The 20,881-nt window shown below is 41.6% G+C and overlaps 3 non-coding genes across 3 annotated transcripts; 1 reads left to right on the forward strand and 2 right to left on the reverse strand.

Annotated features, from left to right (window-relative positions):
* Positions 1 to 2,110: 2,110 nt before the first annotated feature.
* On the reverse strand, positions 2,111 to 2,192 carry Trnas-uga. The gene has a single exon. It is a non-coding gene; the product is annotated as a tRNA-Ser (tRNA).
* Positions 2,193 to 13,375: 11,183 nt separating this feature from the next.
* Trnas-uga lies at positions 13,376 to 13,457 on the reverse strand. Its single transcript has one exon. It is a non-coding gene; the product is annotated as a tRNA-Ser (tRNA).
* A 6,898-nt stretch (positions 13,458 to 20,355) lies between these two features.
* On the forward strand, positions 20,356 to 20,437 carry Trnas-uga. The gene has a single exon. It is a non-coding gene; the product is annotated as a tRNA-Ser (tRNA).
* Positions 20,438 to 20,881: the final 444 nt, after the last annotated feature.

Here is a 20,881-nt window from a genome sequence, read left to right on the forward strand (position 1 = left end):
AGTGATTTTATTTTACTCCTAGAAAGGTAGGTTCAGACATCCTTTAAGGTCTTAAAATTAGATTCTCTAAAAAATGCTTCATCGAGGCCACATAGCAGCGTGACGGAATTACTGCGACAGAATTACCTAAAATTACCACTTACTTGTTAGATTCACAGAGTTTGAAGATGTTTGACATCATTACACATAGGAGGTTGACCTGGGAGTAATTCCGTCACATTTTAATTTTGGGCATATTTAGAAGGTATTTCTATAATTAATTTTGTTTCTGTACATGAAAATCACTTTCATAAATGTTTTTTGACCATGCACAGTTAGAATTTTTGTAATTACTATGTATTTTAAAATTTTATCGAAATATCCAATTGCATAGTTTTCTCTAAAAGTAATTCCGTCACAAATGGAATTGCCCATATGTTAAAAAAATAGGCTTGGAGATGCTGGAGGTTCGGAAACTGCGCGCTGCTAGATCAATCTAAGCTACTAAAATCAACAAAAAGAAGACTAATTTATTTGAATGCAGCAGAAGAGAGGAGGCTAAGTCAAAGATTAACCTAGGAAAGCATGAGATTGAAGAGGAGAAAGAGCTTTCTTACCTGGGAAGCCGAATTACCAACGATGGACAAAGCAAGAAAGAAATAGACAGTAGAATAGCTCAGGCGAAGAGGGCTTTCTACAAAAAGAAGTATCTTCTTACAAATGAGAATGCAAAAGAAACAATTCATCAGGTGCTACGTATGGAATATGTTTCTCTATGGCAGGGAGGCTTGGACGTTGACAGCAGCAGAGAAGTCAGGAGCGGAAGCATTTTAAATGTGGTGCAACCGAAGAATGATGAAGATAAAATGGATCGACCGTGAAAGTAACGAGGAAGTGCTAAGAAGAGCGGGATAAAAGAGAAGTCTGCTAAAAACCATAAGCATAAGAAGCAGAACTTCGATGGCCACATTTGGATGCATGATGGCCTGATGAAGACAATCGTTGAAGGACAGTTAGAAGAGGAGAAGGGCAAGGGACGGCCCCGAATGAGTTACATAGGACAGGTTGCAAAGGATAGTAATAGCAATAAGTTGCATAGGATGTAATAGAGAAGAAATACGCCGCTATGAAAATGCTAGCGGATATGAGGGAGGAATGGAGAGCTGCGTCAAACCAATCTTAAGCCTGAATCACACGATAATTTTTTTTCGTCGCGAAAGTAATCACTATCGCGATCACTTTTCCCGTCGCGAAAAGCGATCGCTCTAGTGATCATTTTTCTGAATCACACGGTCACTCCCGCCGTCGCTTTTCACGTCATTTCCAATATCACAGCTCGTTGTCATAGGACCCGCATCACGAAAATATATAGCGTGTTTGTTTATCTATGTCGTTCCCACAATTGTCAAACGTTGCGCAGCTATCGCTCCATACGGGCATGCGTTCTGATTGGCTGATATGGGGCTTTAGTTACGGTTTAGCGACGGAAAAAGCGACCGGACTAGTGATGAAAAATAGCGATGGGAATCCTCATCGCGAACGCGAAAAACAATTGCCGGCGACGATCATTTCGCCTAGTGATCGCGATAGTGATCACTTGGCGAAAAAAAATGATCGTGTGATTCAGGCTTAAGCATTGTTGACTAATGATGATAATTTATTCCGTTACACTACTACTAAATAAAGCAAGAGAGATAGATTGTAGAACGGACAGAACAGAACATCGAATGTCATTTTTTCCACGATCAATAAGAGATTATAACGGCAGCAATAGAACTCGTAAATAGATTGCATGACTTGTAGTGTAGCCTACTAACCTATGTAAAAATTAATGCATGTTTCTTAATTCAATTATTATTTCTAACAGCATATAGTAGTATAGTTTGTTATTATACGGGACGTTTCTTGGACGGTGTGGTGTGCATGTGGGAGTCCAAATGCATGCTGCATGCTGGTGATTGATCACCCCCTGCCAAACACCCTAGAGGTGGCTCGCAGGGTATTATGTAGATGTAGACTACTATGTTTAACAGGTTTTGCAGTCAGCAAATTCGATAACCAATTTGAGATATCATAAAAATATTGTAGTGATAAAATTGATTTAACTATACTAACAATTGTGAAAAAATTTCGCTGCGGACAGGATTCGAACCTGCGCGGGAAGAACCCATTGGATTTCAAGTCCAACTCCTTAACCACTCGGACACCACAGCTTGATATTGATACGTAAATTCATCAATAAGCAATTCTTTTCAAGCATAAGTTTTTCTATTTTTGATTTCACTATTCAACATGAAAACTTTACTACTGGTGGTACTGGATGAAAAATAGATTTAAAGAAGGCGAACTAAGCACAGGAAAAAAAACAATGCCCCACAATATTTAGGTCAAATCTTAATAAAAGTGTATTTCCCGTTCTGCAGTGGCTACATTACCACGTGATTAACGGTCTACATTAAATAAAACTTGTTACATATTTAACACTCTTTATTATCCTCGTAAAAAACTGCTACAGAAAACGTTACACCGATGTTAAACGAATAAGGCTGGCAGCCGCTAGAGAGTTGGGGGTTGCGCGCTAGGCTTAGATTGCATGAGCAACTGAGAATGAGATAATAAATTAAGATTAATATTCTGCCGACCGGATAGGAATGAGAGTACGTTTTCCTGGAGCACTTAAGGACAATAATAAATGCAAGGCGGAACTTCGTCAAAGCATTTCCTTTCTAAGATTTCTTGGACATTTCACACTTACTTATACCACTACTTTTTTATATAACGTGACCCGGATTTCGACGAGTAGTCATCATCTTCAGGCGTAAGTTATGATGTATTCATCTCTTTATTGTAACCAAGTTACCTAACGGAGGAAGAGATGAATTTTAAAACAGACGCCAGAATGGGGGAAAAGGATGGGTAAAGATATTCGTTTATCAGAGTGCTGTTCTGACTTTCAATAATTTTTAAAATTTCCAGCTTCTCTCGGGAGTCTAATTCACGGCGAATATATAAAAAAGTGTATTCTCCAAGAAATCTTATAATGGAATACCACAAGGTTAAGAAAGAGTTAGTGAATTTCATTTCCTTTCTGTTTTCAACCGGTTGGTTTCCTAAAAGCTCCCGCCACGCGCCTATTGAGGCGGCTTGTGATGAAGTATGTAGATGTAGACCGTTAAGCACGTGGTAATGTAGCCACTGCAGAAACTTGGAGATGTCTTGAAGACGGTTTTGGTAAGGGTTATAAAACAAGGTTGATGACATTTTTACAACTGGAATGGAAACCCGGTGCTGACTTCATCCAGCGGCGTAATTAGGAATATGATTTGGGGGGGAGGGGTTAGAGGGGATGGGGAAGGGCGACCTCCTACTCACCACCTAGGAAAATTTTACAAAAATGACATACCTGCAAATACATTTTACATAATTTTAGCACTTAAAATTTGGGTTTCATTAAAATGTTACGTTAAAATTTACTATAAGTCAAAACTAGACAATAGTTTTGAATATTATTTTTATGAAGGATGTGGTACTTTCCCGGCGAATTTTGATGAGGAAGTCTTCTCGGGAAATCAGCCCGGTCAAGATGGACAAATCTGCCAACGTTTCAATGGCCTTCTCTGCCATCATTTTCAGGGCGAATGCCCTGAATTCATTCGCCCTGAAAATGATGGCAGAGAAGGCCATTGAAACGTTGGCAGATTTGTCTCTCTTGACACGGCTGATTTCCCGAGAAGACTATATTATTTTCATTTCTCTGAGGCTTTAGGGGGGCCATCTCCCACCCCTCCTCCCCATATTTACGCCACTGACTCCATCCTTGTCTTTGCAAGAGGAACATCGGTGGTAGAATCCACAGTCTTTCTTTTTTGAGGACGATATAAGGTCAGTGACGCCAACTCCATGGGGCCTGGAGGGGCCCGAGCCCCCTCAAAAATTCGTTATGGGTGTGAGGAAAAAATGTGTCAGACTTATCGATTTTCCTCGGAGTGTCCAGATATCGAGATTCGAGTTATCAGGGTTCTAATGTTGATCGTATGACTCTACTAAAATGCATAAATAACTTAAAACTCACTACTTATTAAATTTCCTGGGGCAAGATCCCCGGTTTGGGCCCCCCAATATTTTTTGTAAGTCGGCATCCGTGTATAAGGTGCAGAGTTCTCTGGATTGTCGATAATACACTACATAGGTGAGGGAGTAGTGTATTATCGACAGTTAACCCTAAGAGGGAATAGTGTAGAGAATTGCCATCCAGAGGACTCTGATAAGGTGATATTTGTAGCGCCCCACGCGGTGAAAACAAAATGTGTAGGGAGCGGATGTGCCGTAACAATGTGGCGTTTTAAAAATTCAACGGAGGCGCAAGGCATTTGTGGAGGAGTAGGGATCAGAGAGGCTAAACGCATGTTACGTAAGGACCCCCACGAATGTATTTTCGGCCACATGGGCGTATGCATCCCCGGATCCCAGAGAATAACTCAGCATTCGAAATGAAGTCTGGGAGGGACCTTTTTGTGTCGAGTTACGCGTCTCTTTCACCAAGTAGGCTGAGAACAGAGTTGCGTGATCTTATTGCTGGAGGACTTAGCAAGGGCGTACCCAGGATCATAACTAGGGGGGGCACGCCATGGTCTAAGGGGGGGCAAGCCATGGTCTAAGGGGGGGCAAGCCAAGTTGTGACATTTTAGCATGGAAAAGGTGAATGAGACCAAAATTTTAAGACAATTATAACAGCGCTTTATTAGTTTATGAGATTATTTCCTTGAAAAAATAGTTTTATTTTAGTTACCTATATATATCTCATCCTAATACATATCACTTTACATGGGTTTAAAGAAAATTTGTGGAATGCTTTCGTTTCAATTCAGTAATGATATTTGCTTAAAGACTTTTGCGATTTTTCCTCCTAAGCGGGGGGGGGGGGGGGGGGGGGGGCTGCCCCCCATCCCCCTCGCTGGGTACGCTCATGGAGTTAGGGCATCATAAATTGGGAATCATCAAGAGAGTTTACGGGAAATTCGATTAAAAGTTTACAGAATGAAGAAGCTATTATTTAGGCCTCATCTGCAACATGCAGCTAGCGGGTTGGACATACACGATACAAGACTGATTGCGGAAATCTATTGGGTACCCAGGGAAGATAAATTGGTAATGGGTTGCGACGATAAACATAGCAGCGAGAGCAGATTCGTAGATGAGATAGGCTAAAATATTAATAAAAGCACAAAATCTGTATATATTTCGAGGATAAAGAATCGTAATATCAGTTATCCTGGGAAATATAGTAGTGATATCAAGTATGGAGTCTCCGATACTGCAACACACCGAGTCTTTCAATTTTCGTCTGTTGAGTGTAGGAAACATTCTCTTGGTCCTTAAATTCATTTACCCTAACGCCCACCAAAGGAAGAACCGAGATTTATGGAATGTTACCTCAGTCACACTCGGTCAGGAGTTATTTTACCAAACTTGAACCCCATATAAGACGTTACTCGTGATTAACAATGAAGGATATGTAGTAATGCAGCACCGCTGCCGGCGGCGTGTGGAAAAATTCGCTTGCGTTTTAATGTCGAAGTTTAAACGTTACCTTATGATAATTTTAATGGGGAGTTGAAGGTAATTACTCTATGTGGTCGCTATGGGAACGCAAAATGAACTTCATTTAGTTCACTCGAAAGATGGGCTAGAGGCTCTGATGTTCGCGAAGCGACGTTGACATCTGGAAACTTCGAAATTCATTCACTGGAGTATCAAGTAGAACCCTATCACGTCATACGAGCTCACACGTTTGACAAAGGAGGAAGTATTGGAATAGAATGCTTTCACCGAATACCGCTATAATTGACGCCATGCGTTCACGATTTTGACACCTGTCGAGATCCACAAACTGATAAGTATTGTCAGCGGAGGTCAAACACCTTTATCCATGAGGTTCAGCACCGTAGTTCCAAGCCCATGCGGCTAGAGCTATGCGTAGGACTCTATTGTCCTTTTCAGTTCGGCACTTAAAATCCGTTTGAATGAACGTTTTTTGTGTTCAGACTTATATTCTATCCAAAATTCGGAAAAGAATTTCAATGAGACGACTTAGTTACTAAAAAGGACGAAAAGGAGTAGACAGAATGCAAAAGGAGGCCTTTAATAAATCATTACCGTCAGATATTACACGAATTCCTATTCTTACTTAGTAAACACGGAGGCGATTTAATATCTGAAGAATTGGAAATAAAGAAATAAAACTTTGTAAGGTTCACTATTATTTTAATATGGGCACGACACCCGGGTTTCGTAACGTGGTTATATCTTCAGGTATTGTAGCCATGTATTATTGTAGTTGCATCTACCTGAAGATGTAACTGCGTTACGAAACCCGGGTCGTGCCCATATTAAAGTAATAGTGAACCTTACTAAGTCTTATTTATTTATTTCCAATACGGGGAGGTTTCACAAAGTAAAGCCTGAAGTTATTAGTTATAATACCTGAACTTGATTGATTCTGGCTTTACTTTGTGAAAATCCATTCTTAATAATAAAACGTTATTGTACTTTTCCACACGATTTAATTAATACGACCGGTTTCGTCGCAGAGGCGACATCATCAGTTACAGAAACCGTTATAATAACAGTTATTTTGTGTTTTTTTTTTATGTCGCCTCTGCGACGAAACCGGTCGTATTAATTAAATCGTGTGGAAAAGTACAATAACGTTATATTATTAATAATACCTGAAGGTCTAAAGTACATCTTAAGATAACCAAATCAACTCTGTTGATTTTTATCTTGGGAATATTGAGGATACGCAAGAATTGTAGACTTGAGTAAGATTTGTCACTAGAGTGATACAAGAAATGATTTACCATTGCTGCGATCTGGGAGTTAAAACAGGTCATTTTTCAGGTTTAGAGTGATTTTATTACATCAACGACATCACCAATCCTTAACAAAATAACGGTTTACAGAAAATTAGTCCAGGCATAGAGCAAATAGTTGTAGTCTTCACGGCTCAAATACTTATCCTATGAGAAAGATTTGTGTTCAACCAGATTTCGTATGCTGGGATAGTGAAAATAAGGTGTAAACATGGATTCATTAAATAGTAGTTTTATTTGCTCGGAAGTATGTTCGTGTCCTTATCACTCTACTAGTTTCTAGTCTGACCACGTGTCGGTGTCTTGTGTGCTTGGCCTGTGTCCAGCTAGCGAGCGTGTGGAACCACCCCATGCCACTCACCCTGGTGGTGGCTTGCACGATACCCCCTAGATACAGGCAGGGGCGCAGCTAGAAATTAATGCTAGGGGGGTTTCAGGCGCAACTAACACAGGGGAGACTGCGTGCTGTAGGTGCGGGGGCCCTCCCCCAGAAATATTTTTAAGGCTATTCTTCACTATTCTATAAGAATTATTGATTCATTTTGGCAAAATGGATTAAACTTTTTAAAAAATTCTGAGCTCTTGGGGGGTTTATCCCCCAAACCCCCCCCCCCCCCTCGCTGCGCCACTGGATACAGGTGTAGATGATCAAACTTTTACGATTCCGTAATTTAGTTCTAGGCGCTCAATATAATTCCGGTTTATCGACTTTACTTCTCCTTCTGCTTCCAGTCGTTTCCTGTTAAGTATACTTGGACGTCGCATTGGCATAGCATTGAGTCTTCGTGCTTGATCTGCTTTCGGAATTCCAATATTACCGCTAGCATCGATTGTGATAAGAAGCAAGCTGTACCATATCCTCCTACGTTGACGCTGAAGGTTATTCGGTGGTACAGTCACTTTCAAAAGTCGGTCCCCATACCTGGCGCAGCCGTCTCCGTTATTCTCCGAAGTCGACCTTCGCGTATTGCTTACACGTTCCTTGACCACTGGGGATCGATTCGACTTGATCAGGTAGTACAAATGGTGCAACTTGACTACTTTAACCGTCGTCAAGAGCCCCACGCACGATTTCAGAGGTAGGAAGGCCGCGTGAACCTCCCCCCCCCCCACACACAGCCAAACAATTCCACCACCGAAGAAAGCGGAGAAGAATATATGGGTTTTTCCGGCAAGTAACCCATCGCACGAGGAAGAGAGGAGACATCTGTGTAGTTTGGTAAACTTATACAAAACATATTGTGCAAATAAATTTTCGGAGCATTTCGAGCATTTCGAATTCTGTTTTCGCAGCCTTTTATTTTCTTCTTTCTTCAATGAGATCTAATACTTCCTGCGTGATCCATGGTTTTTTCATAACGACTCTTCTTTTACCAAGAACTTCCTCAGCTGCCGCCTGCAAACCACTTCTAATAGTTTTCCAACTCTCTTCCATTGGTTTGTTGGTCGGATCCTCCCCTATTTTATTTTCTACAGCCTCTTTAAAAGCCAGTTGATGCTGAACCTCCCTCAATTTTTCAACCTGCCATATGTTTTTCACGGCTTTCTTCAACTTTTTAAATTTAAGGTGGCATTTCATCATAACTAGGTTATGGTCACTATCGATATCTGCCCCTGGATAGCTTTTGCAGTCCTTCACCTGGTTCCTGAATCTTTGTTTCACTAGAATGTAGTCGATTTGGAATCTTCTACGGTCTCCTGGCATCTTCCACGAGTATCTTCTTCGCAGGGGATTTTTGAATAAAGTGTTGGCAACCACTAGCCTGTGCTCCGTGCAGAATTCAAGTAGCCTTTCTCCTCTTTCATTTCGGTTACCCAACCCATATTTCCCAGTTATTATTCCGTCTTGACCTTCTCCGACGACGGCGTTCCAGTCACCTAAAATAATAAGATTTTCTTCCCCTCTTACCTGCTTGATAACTTCCGCTATATCTTGGTAGACATCTTCTACTTTTTCGTCTTCATAATCTGACGTAGGCATGTAAACCTGTACCACTACAGTAGCTACGGGTTTAGTATCTATCTTCACCATTACTATCCTTTCATTAAACTGCAGGTAGCTTTTAACACGCATCCCGGCGCTCTTTCTAAGCATTATGCCTACTCCAGCATTACCATTTAGCGATCCCGTGTGTATCATTCTGTAGCTTCCACTCCAAAAGTCTCCTTCCTGGGGCCACTTCATTTCGCTGATGCCTAATACATCGAGGTTCATTCTTCGCATCTCCACCTTCAAGTTCTCTAGCTTACCGCAGGTACGAAGTGATCTGACGTTCCATGTTCCTATCCGTAACATTCTACCTCGTTTGACCGATGTACCCTCTCGATTAGTCCCCGCCCGGAGATCCGAATGGGGGACTAGTTTACCTCCGGAATATTTTACCCGAGAGAATTCCATCATGTCATTATATAAATTGAGTGGAGTAGCTGTGACTCCTCGGGATGATAATGTGGTGGTTTCCCCTTGCCTTCCACATCGCAGTACTGCAGCCGTTAAAGTAAATGTTACCACGCCCGTAGTGGAATGTGTGTCGCTGTACCGACCAGTATGGTCTCCACCTTCGCACATGTGAAGGAGAGCTGCTGCCCTCTCCCCCGGGTGATGAGAGGCATAATTGTTGGCGGCCCCCAGTCGCCAAGTCACGGTATCTTCACAGGTTTTGGTATCTTTTAAATGGTCTACCTTACCCAAGGGTAGCCCAATACCCCCTCAGAATACCGCCGCTTTTTGTCCACGACTGCTTATTCGACGAGAGAACTCGCTTATCTCGCAGCTAACCTCTATATCTAAAGGTCGACCCACCATCCGCAACCCGGTGGACGCACTCGGTGGCTTTAAGCTCAGCCGCGGTTAAGCGCTGGGAGCCCGGAAGAAGAAGCGACATGAGAAAGACGAAAAGTTCCTGAAGGTCCCATCGCTCTATCTTTTTTATTCATGTGTCAAAGCAAGGAAGAATATGGGCGGAAGAAAAATTATTCGTTAAATACACGTTGAACACAGTAATATCGCATAATCCTGCATACCTCAACAGCTTTGCTAACCGTCAATTTCTCGTTCACTTTAGATGTCAGCACTAGAGGGCAGCACAGGTTTTAACCATCGTTGTGTGAATGCACGATAGTTCCAAGGATCGCTGGAGCAATCGTAATCTGAGCGAGGCGCAAGTTCTGCCAACTATCGTTAGGACGATCGCTGAGACAATCGTAATGTGAACGGGGCATAATGCCTCGTTCACATTACGATTGTCCGAGCGACCGTCCGAACGATAGTTGGCCGAACTAGCCGTGTGAATGCATGTCCTGACAATAGTTACTGTAGCTCCGAACGTTGCCACTTAACGTTGGTTAGGCGCTGGTAGACCGGAAACGGAAGCGACAAGAGAAAGACGAAAAGCTCGTGAAGCTCTATTTTTTTCATGGATTTGTCTTAGGAAGGAAGAATATGGGTGGAAGAAAAATTATTCGGTAAATACACGTTGAACACAGTAATATCTTGCCCCTGCATAACTCAACAGCTTTGCTAACCGTCAATTTCCCGTTCACTTTAGATGTCAGCACTGGAGGGCAGCACAGGTTTTAACCATCGTTGTGTGAATGCAGGATAGTTCCGACAATCGCTGGAACAATCGTAATGTGACTGAGACATAACCCCCGTTGACTCCTGTCTGAAGGAATCCCGCCCCCTCCCCCCATTTCCCATTGGCCAACGATCAGCAGCCATCCATAGTTGGGCCCTCGTGGTGGTTGGCGACAGAAGGAGAGCAAGGTGGATGAGTAGACCACAATGTCTCCGCCGCCTTAAACCTGTCAGTCGGGACCGAAGAGAGAGAGGGCGGATGCTCCTTTTTCTCTCATATTCCTCCACCCCTCTTCTGTTCCTCCTGGCGGCGGCGGCGGCAGTGGGCTGGGAGGCTGCAAGCAGAAGATGATGATGATGATGATGGAATTCCTGCGTGATGGGCCGGAGGAGAAAGAGGGGCCGGAACGGAGAGGAAGTGGGAGGCGGCCTGTGTGTGTGTGGATGATGACTCCACGGTGCCTTGCTCCTACCACGCTCGTCTTTTCCACGGGAAAAAACACGCTCAAGAAGATACAGACTAAAACGAAGTAAGATGGCTGAACTCAATGGAGAATAGTGAAGATATGCCAGATTCATGATGATTTGTTACGATAAAAAGTGCAGCGTTTCCAATATGAATAGCAAACTGCAGAAAGGCATCATGTCCAAGTTGAACTAGATATTTATTTTTTCTCTAAGATGTTGCTAGGTGCAAGAGCAATTAGTGTACACAAGTTCTGAATGCCCATTCATAAAAAAAAAACAAAAATATTAAAAATGACTTTATGTGGGGTGTATATGGTTTTACTAATTTTTTTCTTCCATATAAATTTAACCAAATTGGACATAATGCCTTTCTGTAGTTAGCGGTTCATATTTTGGGCGAGTTAGGATGGGAATCTTTAGGCTAAGTTGAGATCAGTAAATTCAAAGATTTTTTTCTCAGACGACGTGAAAATTGTCCTTAGTTTACCGTTGCACTATGGTAGACATGATCACAATAAGAAGGTGCAATGCAATGGACTGAAAAATAGAGATTTAAGATGTTTATCTTTCCTCTAATAATTTAGGATAGCAGCGCGCGTCCCGATTAATAGAATTAATAGCGTCTCTTGCAAGGACGACTCATTGCAAGCACTCATGCGGTCGGTCCTCAGAGGAAAAAAAGGAGGAGACTCCAGAAATTTTCGCTCCTGCGAATGCGAACAATAATGAACGCAAAAATTCCCATTCTCTTCCCTTCTCCGTACTGCCTCTCCGTGGCTGGTAAGATTGCCGATTGAAAAATTCCACTGCAGAATAAAACGCAATAAAACATAAAAACGAAGCAGAAAATGAAGATAATATTCTTCGTATTTACTTGTACGATCAACAGAGAAAAAATTTCGCGGCGGAAATTTATTTAATGTGGATATTCGCCGGCCTCGGTGGCGGCGGGGTAACTTCCTCGCCTACCAAGTAAGAGGTCGCGGGTTCGAGTCCCGCCTGGGTAGGTTACTCCGGTCCAAGGCATGGTTGTTCGTGTACGTTTAATTGTTACATTTGTTGAATACCCCAGTATAAAATGGCCAATAAGAGCTGTATCCGGTGGTTTGAGAATTAAAAAAATAAAATAAAATAAATTTACACCTATTATTAAATTCTCCAACGGTAACCTGGCGCATCTACATCTATGAGGTATCATGCAAGCCACAATCAGGGAGTGAGGCACAGGGTGACGGTACAGCAGGCATTCAGCGCTCGTACTAGCCTTAATCAGAAATGTGCTCGTTCGCCGGAAATATAGTGTGTATACCGCAAGTTGGGGCAGGGGCTCGCGAAGTCAAGACCTGAGCCGCGAGCAAAGGAGGGTAGGAAAAGACCGACAAAAAAATGTATGGGAACGACACAGGAAGCTGGCGGGTCCGTTTTCCGGCCCTTTCCTCCCCCCGACGAAGACAATCAGCACCTCTAATTTTTACTTTCCCATAATATCTTAATCTAAATAGCTTATTAGTAAATAGGGTGGTTTCCTATCATTTCTTTATTGACTAAATCGAAAGATTATCACTCCTTGAGTACGTATATCACACTTTTAGATTTTTAAATGACGATATCTATTTTTACGCGATTAAATGAAAAGTGAAAAATTTCAAGCGCGCGAAAACGCGACAGCTAAGTATGAATGCTGGGAAAACTCCGTGTGACGTCGTTCTGGTCCCGCTACCGCAAGTGAGGTGACCTTGGGGCGAGGTTCTGAGCGCTGATACGACGCAGGATGCTAGCAGGTAGCGCTTGGCTTAAATAAGGATTGTTAATACCTTATCAAACGAAGAAAACTTTCCGACTTTAGCCAGTTTTAATAGGTGATTATTAAGGCATGTTTCCCTGAGCTCTGTGCCTCATGCATGCATTGGTAATCTCAGACGATGTAAAACTCCCATCTACTCGTATAGAAACTAGGTCCCTGTGACATCACGTGGAGTGGCATCGCATGGGCGCCAATCTGGCCTTTTTCAAATGAGGATAAAATTGACCATTGCCATTCGTCTAAACCGGGATTTCTAGAACCAAATAATTAGTATATTATAAATACACAAATGGTGGGTAACGAATCGCAATCAATGCCTTTCGTTTTCTTTGATGAGGGAAACTACCCTATTACTAAAAAAGCTAAGCTGAATGATATAAAACACGAAGTGCTCCAAACATTTATAACGAAAAGGTCGAAAGTTAAAACAAAACATACAGTATAATGGCTAAAAAATGACTGCATACTCCATAAGCCGTCGCACTACAGAATAACATAGTACTTTTACTTTTGGGGGAATTGGGGGAAATATCATTAACTTTATTTATAATAATTATTAAGTTGCACTCATATGTTCACCAGATTTTACAGTCAACAAATTTAATATCACATTTAAGATACCATAAAAATATGATAGTGATAAAATTCATTCAACCATAAGTAGTGAAAAAATTTCGCTGCGGACAGGATTCGAACCTGCGCGGGTAAAACCCATTGGATTTCATGTCCAACTCCTTAACCACTCGGACACCACAGCTTGATTTCAATAATCATAATCATTGATAACCAATTCTTTTCAAGCGTAAGATTTTCTATTCTTGATTTTTATTATTCAACATGAAAACCAAGGGTACTGCATAGAGGAGGCCCCATCCCTTAGAAGGTTGATATCTGTTGCCTCTTCGGTCGCATTTTAATCGGTTTCCAAAAATGTCCACACCATTGCTGTGAGTGTATGGCGATCCACTTCTTCCCAATATTTTGCAGCGTAATGTTTGTCATTGCGAGGAATTGCATCGTAAAATAATGAATTTGAATAATGAATGAACACCATCACGTGTGTAAAATTCGGTTATAACCCCTAATTATGCATTTATTCCCGTGAAACTCGGATCAATTTGCCCGCCAGCGACGCGAATGGCGACTTTTGTAAACCCATTTAAACGCGCGGTGGGTACGACACTTTTAGCGGCAGACTTGAAGATCCTCTGTTTTAATATTCGAGGTTTCACTATTTATCATGAATATGTTATAACTGGTGGTACAGTATCAAATACACAGTCACAGAAGGAGACCTAAACACAAAAAATGGCCCGCAGTATTTAGGGTAAATCTTAATCAAAGTAAATTTCATGTCTACACCGAATAAAACTTATTAGTTGCTACCTATTAGTAGACAGATGTGAAATTTTGAGCTAGTTAAGTCGTCTGGTTTGCTTTTGACAGCTATTTAATGCAGATAACCTTGTGCATTTTAACGATAATGGAAAAAGTGAATTCCGTGCACTAACTAAACATTTTTTTTTATAAAAACTGTCGCCGTAAACAAGGAAAGCTTGAAAAATACTATGGAAACATTGCGCCATTAATTTGAATGATAAAGAAGTGGTTCATTGAATTCCGTTGTGGTCTTCGCAGCACAAATAATGTCGAACGATTAGGACGCCCGAAAGAGGTCGTGACGCTGGAAATCGTCGATAAATCCAAGGACTGATACTGGACGTTCGAAGAATGAATGTTCATGAGATGGCTGAGGGCATCTCAAATGAGCGCTTGTGTCAAATTTTACATGAGTATTTGGACACGAAAAATCTATTCGGGAGATGGGTACCGTGATTGTCCACATGGAGCACAAGCTCAATCATACAATACAACCGTATGAACACGTCAAAGAAATTTTTGGCGATGTTAAGATTTAATCCGAAAGAGTTTTCTCGCCGTTTCGTAACCGTGTACGAAATATAAGCCATCGCAATACAGCAGAAACCAACAAGGATGCCGACTTACAAAATATATTGGGGGGCCCCATCCGGGGATCTTGCCCCGGGAAATTTTATAAGTAGTGAGTTTTAAGTTCTTTTGCCATCTCACGTCCACGCATTCTTTCATGTATTCTAGCAATTCACCGCTTTACACGACGCAATTTTGACTGTGCCTTCGTACACACGTCATACTGTGCAAGTACGTGCACCGTGTAAAACAGCCTTTTAGGCTATGTTCAACTTTTCTGTGCTGAAGCATTTTAGAAGAGTCATATGATCAACAATATGAACCCTGATAACTCGAATCTCGATATCTGGACACTCCGGGGAAAATTGACAAGCCTTACACATTTTTTCCTCACACCCATAACGAATTTTTTAGGGGGCTCGGGACCCCTCAGGCCCCATGGAGTCGGCGCCACTGGAGACCAAAGAACAATCAAGACCATCGGTTTCTGTGGTTGAACTTACACCTGAGAAGGCTAAGGTAGGTCTGTCGGCCAACAAGGTCATGGCCACAGTTTTTGGGATGCAAGTGGGGCCATCTACATATATTATTTTGAAAAGGGTAAAAAGATCACCTGCTAATAATATTCAGAACTTTCGGACAGATTCGGTATTGATATGAAGGAAAACAGCCACATTTGAAAGAGAAAAAGAACTGCGCCGTCAAGGCATCGCACGGGTGCCCGCGTGTTTAGTCACCGTGGCAAAAATCTATAAGTTAGGCTACGAACTGCTAAACCACACAGCATATTCTTCAGATTTAAGCCTATTTGATTACTTTCTGTTTCCAAAAATGAAGAAATGGCTGGGTCGGGGTTGGATTTGGGTTGAACCAAGGGTTTATCACTGAAATGAACGCCCATTTGAAATGAAATGAAATGAACGCCCAACGCCCTTGGCAAATGCTATAATTTAGAAGAAATAAAAAATCGAAGTACGTCGAACTAAATGTATCTGGCTAAAAGGAATCTATGTACGGAAATAAAACTCTTTTTGCCGAAAAAAATATACTTTATTAAAAAAATGACGGACTTATCTAACCAGCTTCGCACACATATTATAGAGAGAGTAGTTAGAATTATTGGACCACCCTCTACTCATTGCAGCCCAGCGGATATTTTTGAAAACCGATACAAACGCCTTCCAATTAAAATCAAACTGCAATGGGATGGACCAGTGCCTCCTTTATGCATTCCTCTCCGTGAAGAAACAAAGTGCTCAATTGTGCATATGAATTAATTCTCGGTAAATGCCATGGAAAGGTGAAAGAGATAATCTAACTGGCTCTAGTAAAGGCCGTTTTGCACGGGGCACGTAGTACATGCTCAGTCTGAAGTGTGAACGAAGGCGCAGTCAAAATTGCGTCGTGTAAAGCGGTGAATAGGGTGGTTTCCTATTATTTTTTTATTGCCTAAATCGAAAGATTATTACTCCTGGAGTACGTATTTCACGCTTTTAGATTTTTAAATGACGATATCTATTTTTCGCGATTAAATGAAAAGTGAAAATTTTCAAGCGCGCGAAAACGCGACGCGTAAGTAGGAATGATGGGAAAAAAGTCCGTGTGACGCATTTCTGGTTCCCCCTCCCGCCTTGTGAGGTGACCTTGGAGAGGCTCTGAGCGCTGATATGACGCAGGATGCTAGCGGGTAGCTGAGTGCCATGCTATCTGGTAGCGCTTGGCTTAAAAAAGATTTATTAATACCTTATCAAACGAAGAAAACTTTCCGACCTAAGCCAGTTTTAATAGGTGATTATTAAGACATATTTCCCTGAGCTCTGTGCCTCATGCATGCATTGGTAACCTCAGACGATGTATAACTCCTATCCTCTCGTGTAGAAACTAGGTCCCTGTGACGTCACGTGGAGTGGAATCGCATGGGCGCCAATCTGGCCTTTTTCAAATGAGGATAAAATTTGACCCTTGCCATTCGTCTAAACCGGTATTTCTAAAACCAAATAATTTGTGTATTATGAATACACTAATGGTGGATAACGAATCGCAATCAATGCCTTTCGTTTTCTTCGATGAAGGAAACTACCCTATTGCTAGAACACATGCGAGAATGCGTGGACGTGAGATGTCAAAACAGCCCGTTCTAATTTCGTTCATGCATTCGCGCAATTCCACGCCATTTTAGAAATTAATGCAGTTATACCTAACCTGCGCAATATGTTGCGCCCACCCCCCCCCCCCCTTGCGTGTTCGCCAGCATTGCCGAACATTGCAGAACCACAATCGTAACCTTTTTATATCATAAGATGTCATCGTATTTTACATGAGTATTAACAGTTTCAATAGAAATTTCCTAAACTTTGCGTGTTAGTTGGCTATTTTTTTATTCAGATAAAAGTGAAGGTAACTCGAGATAAAATCAACTGATTCGGGCGTTACTTGGTGGAGCGATGAAATGTTCATGGGGAAACAAAACTCAGTACTATTCGACAAACTTTTATTTTAACAGTCCACTAGTTTCAACGTTTGTACCGTCATTATCAAGACTAACAGCAATAGTGTACAACGTCCATCCTTATCTTTTGCGCCCCACTCCCTTGAGTTTTTTCTGTATCCGCTACTGTGAAGCAGGACTTACAGCTGAAATAGATAGACTACAGCACAGGGAGGCCAGATTCGTGATGAGTTGTTACGATAAATAGAGCAGCGTATCCAATATGCTAGGCGAGTACGGATGGGGGTATTTACGCAGAGCGAAGAGTAGTTCAATTTACGAAGTAAATTAGGAGATTTTTTCTCGGACGACGTGAAAATTATTCTTCGCATACCATCGTACTATGTTAGACGCGATCACGAGAAGAAAATAAAAGGAATGTGTTTCTTAATGGAGAAATTTAAAATATCATCCTCTACTCGTACTATTAAGGATAACTACGGTGCCTCGATTAATAGAATTAATGGCGTCAATCGCTAAAAAAAATCATTGTATGTTTTTATATTTCTATCGATGTAACCTTAAATTGATTGGTATAGGAACTTTGGCAAGTTATGCCTTTTTATGACAGTGGACGTATTTTTTGTTATTATACGTAGTATTTTTATGTTCTTGGGCAGTGGTGTAAATAGGCATATGCTTTGGGGGGAGATGTGACGGCTTTGGGGGGGGGGGTGGGTGAGAGAGGTTAGTGGGGATATCCCACCCCCCTCAGGAAAGGTAGAGATCAGGAAAAATTTTGAAAAATAAAATGCCTGGTTATGCATTTTACATCATTTTTGCACTTAAAATTCAACTTTGAGCAGACGCAGTTATTTCATATCAAATCCAGATAAGATTTTTAAATATTTCTAAAATTTCTCTGAGGCTTTGGGGGGGGGGATACATCCCCTTATCCCACCCCCCATAGTAACGCCATTTTCTTTAGGGTTTGCATAAGGGGATCCTATTCCATGTTGCTTCCTGGTGATTGATTAACCCTTGCCAAACACCGTGTAGGTGGCTCGCAGCGTAATATGTAGGCGTAAATACTAGAAATAAGTATTTCTATAATGAGGAGCCTACGATACCTTCACGATACAACGTTCGGTTTCGTTCATTCAACAGGTCGCGGCGAAGAGGGGTAAACGGAAGGAGTTGAAAAGGGAAAAACGCGGTGCGCGCACGGAGTAAAAAGGAGCAAAAATCGGCCGGAAACGAGCGCTTGGATGGCGGGCGGCGTTTGACCACTCATCCGAGACCGATCGACCTCCTCGGCAGGAAATGCCTCTTCGCCTCATCCAACCGGAACATCTCTCCACGATCACCGAAGACGAACTATACGAACTTTCAAGGATGCGAGCAAGTCAGAGCCACGATAAGGACTTATACCTATTCTGAATAAGGTAGTTTAAAGAAAACGAAATACATTGATTGCGATTCCTTACCAACCATTAGTGTATTCATAATATAAAAATTATTTGGATTTAGAAATCCCAGTTTAGACGAATGGTACTTAATGGTCAATTTTAACCTCATTTGAAAAAGGCCAGATTGGCGCCCATGCGATGCCACTCCACGTGACGTCACAGGGACCAAGTTTCTATACGTGTAGATAGGGTGCTTTCCATTCATGCGACTCACGAGTCGACTTGTGTCGACTCGCGGTAACTGTTTATAACTCTCCTATTCCTGTGCGTTACCGTTTGTTGACTTGTGTCACAACAGTCGGCGACACACACAGAATGGAACACGAAAACCGCGACGCAAGTCGACACAAGTCGACTCGTGAGTCGCATGAATGGAAAGCACCCTATCTACACGTATAGAAACTTGGTCCCTGTGACGTCACGTGGAGTGGCATCGCATGGGCGCCAATCTGGCCTTTTTCAAATGAGGTTAAAATTGACCATTACCATTCGTCTAAACTGGGATTTCTAAATCCAAATAATTTGTATATTATGAATACACTAATGGTGGGTAACGAATCGCAATCAATGTATTTCGTGTCGACGTGTGTCAATGAATGGAAAGCACCCATAGGAGTTTTACATCGTCTGAGATTACCAATGTATGCATGAGGCACAGAGCTCAGGGAAACATGTCTTAATAATCACACATTAAAAATACTAGCATCCTGCGTCGTATTAGCGCTCAAGCCTCGCCCCAAAGTCACCCCACACTCCGACAGCTGAAACCAGATATACGTCACACGGACTTTTCCCATCATTCCTACTTCGCCGTCGCTTTTTCGTGCGCTTGAAAATTTTCACTTTTCGTGTAATCGCGAAAAATAGATATCGTCATTCGAAAATCTAAGAGCGTGAAATGCGCACTCCAGGAGTAATAATCTTTCGATTTAGGCAATAAAAAAATAATAGGAAACCACCCTATTGCTCAAGCAATGTAAGCCTAGCGCGCAGCCTCCCGAGTCTCTAGCAGCTCCCAATCTTGTTCGTTTAACACATATGTAATGCAGTGGCGCAGCGAGGGGGAGGTTTTGGGGGTTTAACCCTCCTCCCCCACAGCTCAGATAAATTTTTAAGTTTAATCCATTTTACTTAATTGGATTGATGTTACTAATACGATAGTGTAAGGATTAATAAAATATCCCTCAGAAAGCCGTAAAACTTCCCATTTTGAACCGTTTATCTTAAAATTCCGCAATTTATTAATCTGGTACATACTGCTGATCCTGGTGGGTATTCCATACCCCCACACACCCTGGTATTAGTTGCACCTAAACCCTCCCCAGCCTTAATTCCTAGCTGCGCCCCTGATGTAATGCCCTCCGCGGCAGTTTTTGACGAGAGTAATAACGAGAGCACGGCCGGTTATAGACATGTTGCTAGTGTAAAGCAAAAAGTATTCCGGCCCCCCCCCCAAAAAAAAATTACCTGAAATGTTGTAGTATTAGTACTGAATATTAGAGTTAGCGCTTAGGCGCTCCCTTTTGCTGGGTACCCTAAGCTACCGCGTACTTTGCTTACCGCTTAAACCGGCCCAAATCGAGTGTATACATGGTGTACGTTTTATTAAGTGCAGACATGAAATATACTTACATTGATTAATTCTTACCCTAATTTTCTTTTGTTTCCTGCGATTAGCTCGCCTTCCTTAACTCTATTTAAATCCAGTACGACCAATTGTAACGTTTTCATGTTGAATAGTGTAATCAAGAATAGAATCTAACGCTCGAAAAGTATTCCTTATCAATGATTTCACGAGTTGATATCAAGCTGTGGTGTCCGAGTGGTTAAGGAGTTGGACTTGAAATCCAATGGGTTCTACCCGCGCAGGTTCGAATCCTGTCCGCAGCGAATTTTTTTCACTATTGTTTTTACATGTTTAAAGGAATTTTATCACTACAATATTTTTATGATATCTCAAATTTGATATCGAATTTGCTCACTCTAAAATCTGGTAAACACGTAAGAGTAACTGAATAATTATAATTAATAAAGTTAATAATATTTCTCCCAATTCCCCCAAAAGTAAAAGCACGATTATTATTCTCTAGTGTGACCGCATATGGAGTACGCAAGAAGTGTATGGCACTAGGCCGGCGTTTATTTTTTTTCCAAATGATCCGATTTAAAAATAAGTGGCCTCGACATGTGCGAAATAGACAGCTATAGGAAATTAATGCAGTTATTTTGAATGTTAAGTTTTTACACCCGGATAAAACGTTTATATAATCAGTCATCAAGGTCAGACAAATCCATATATTTGAATGAATCAACTATATAACGGTTTCTCGATAC

The sequence above is a fragment of the Ischnura elegans genome, chromosome 6, assembly GCF_921293095.1.
Source record: "Ischnura elegans chromosome 6, ioIscEleg1.1, whole genome shotgun sequence".
NCBI lineage: Eukaryota > Metazoa > Arthropoda > Insecta > Odonata > Coenagrionidae > Ischnura > Ischnura elegans.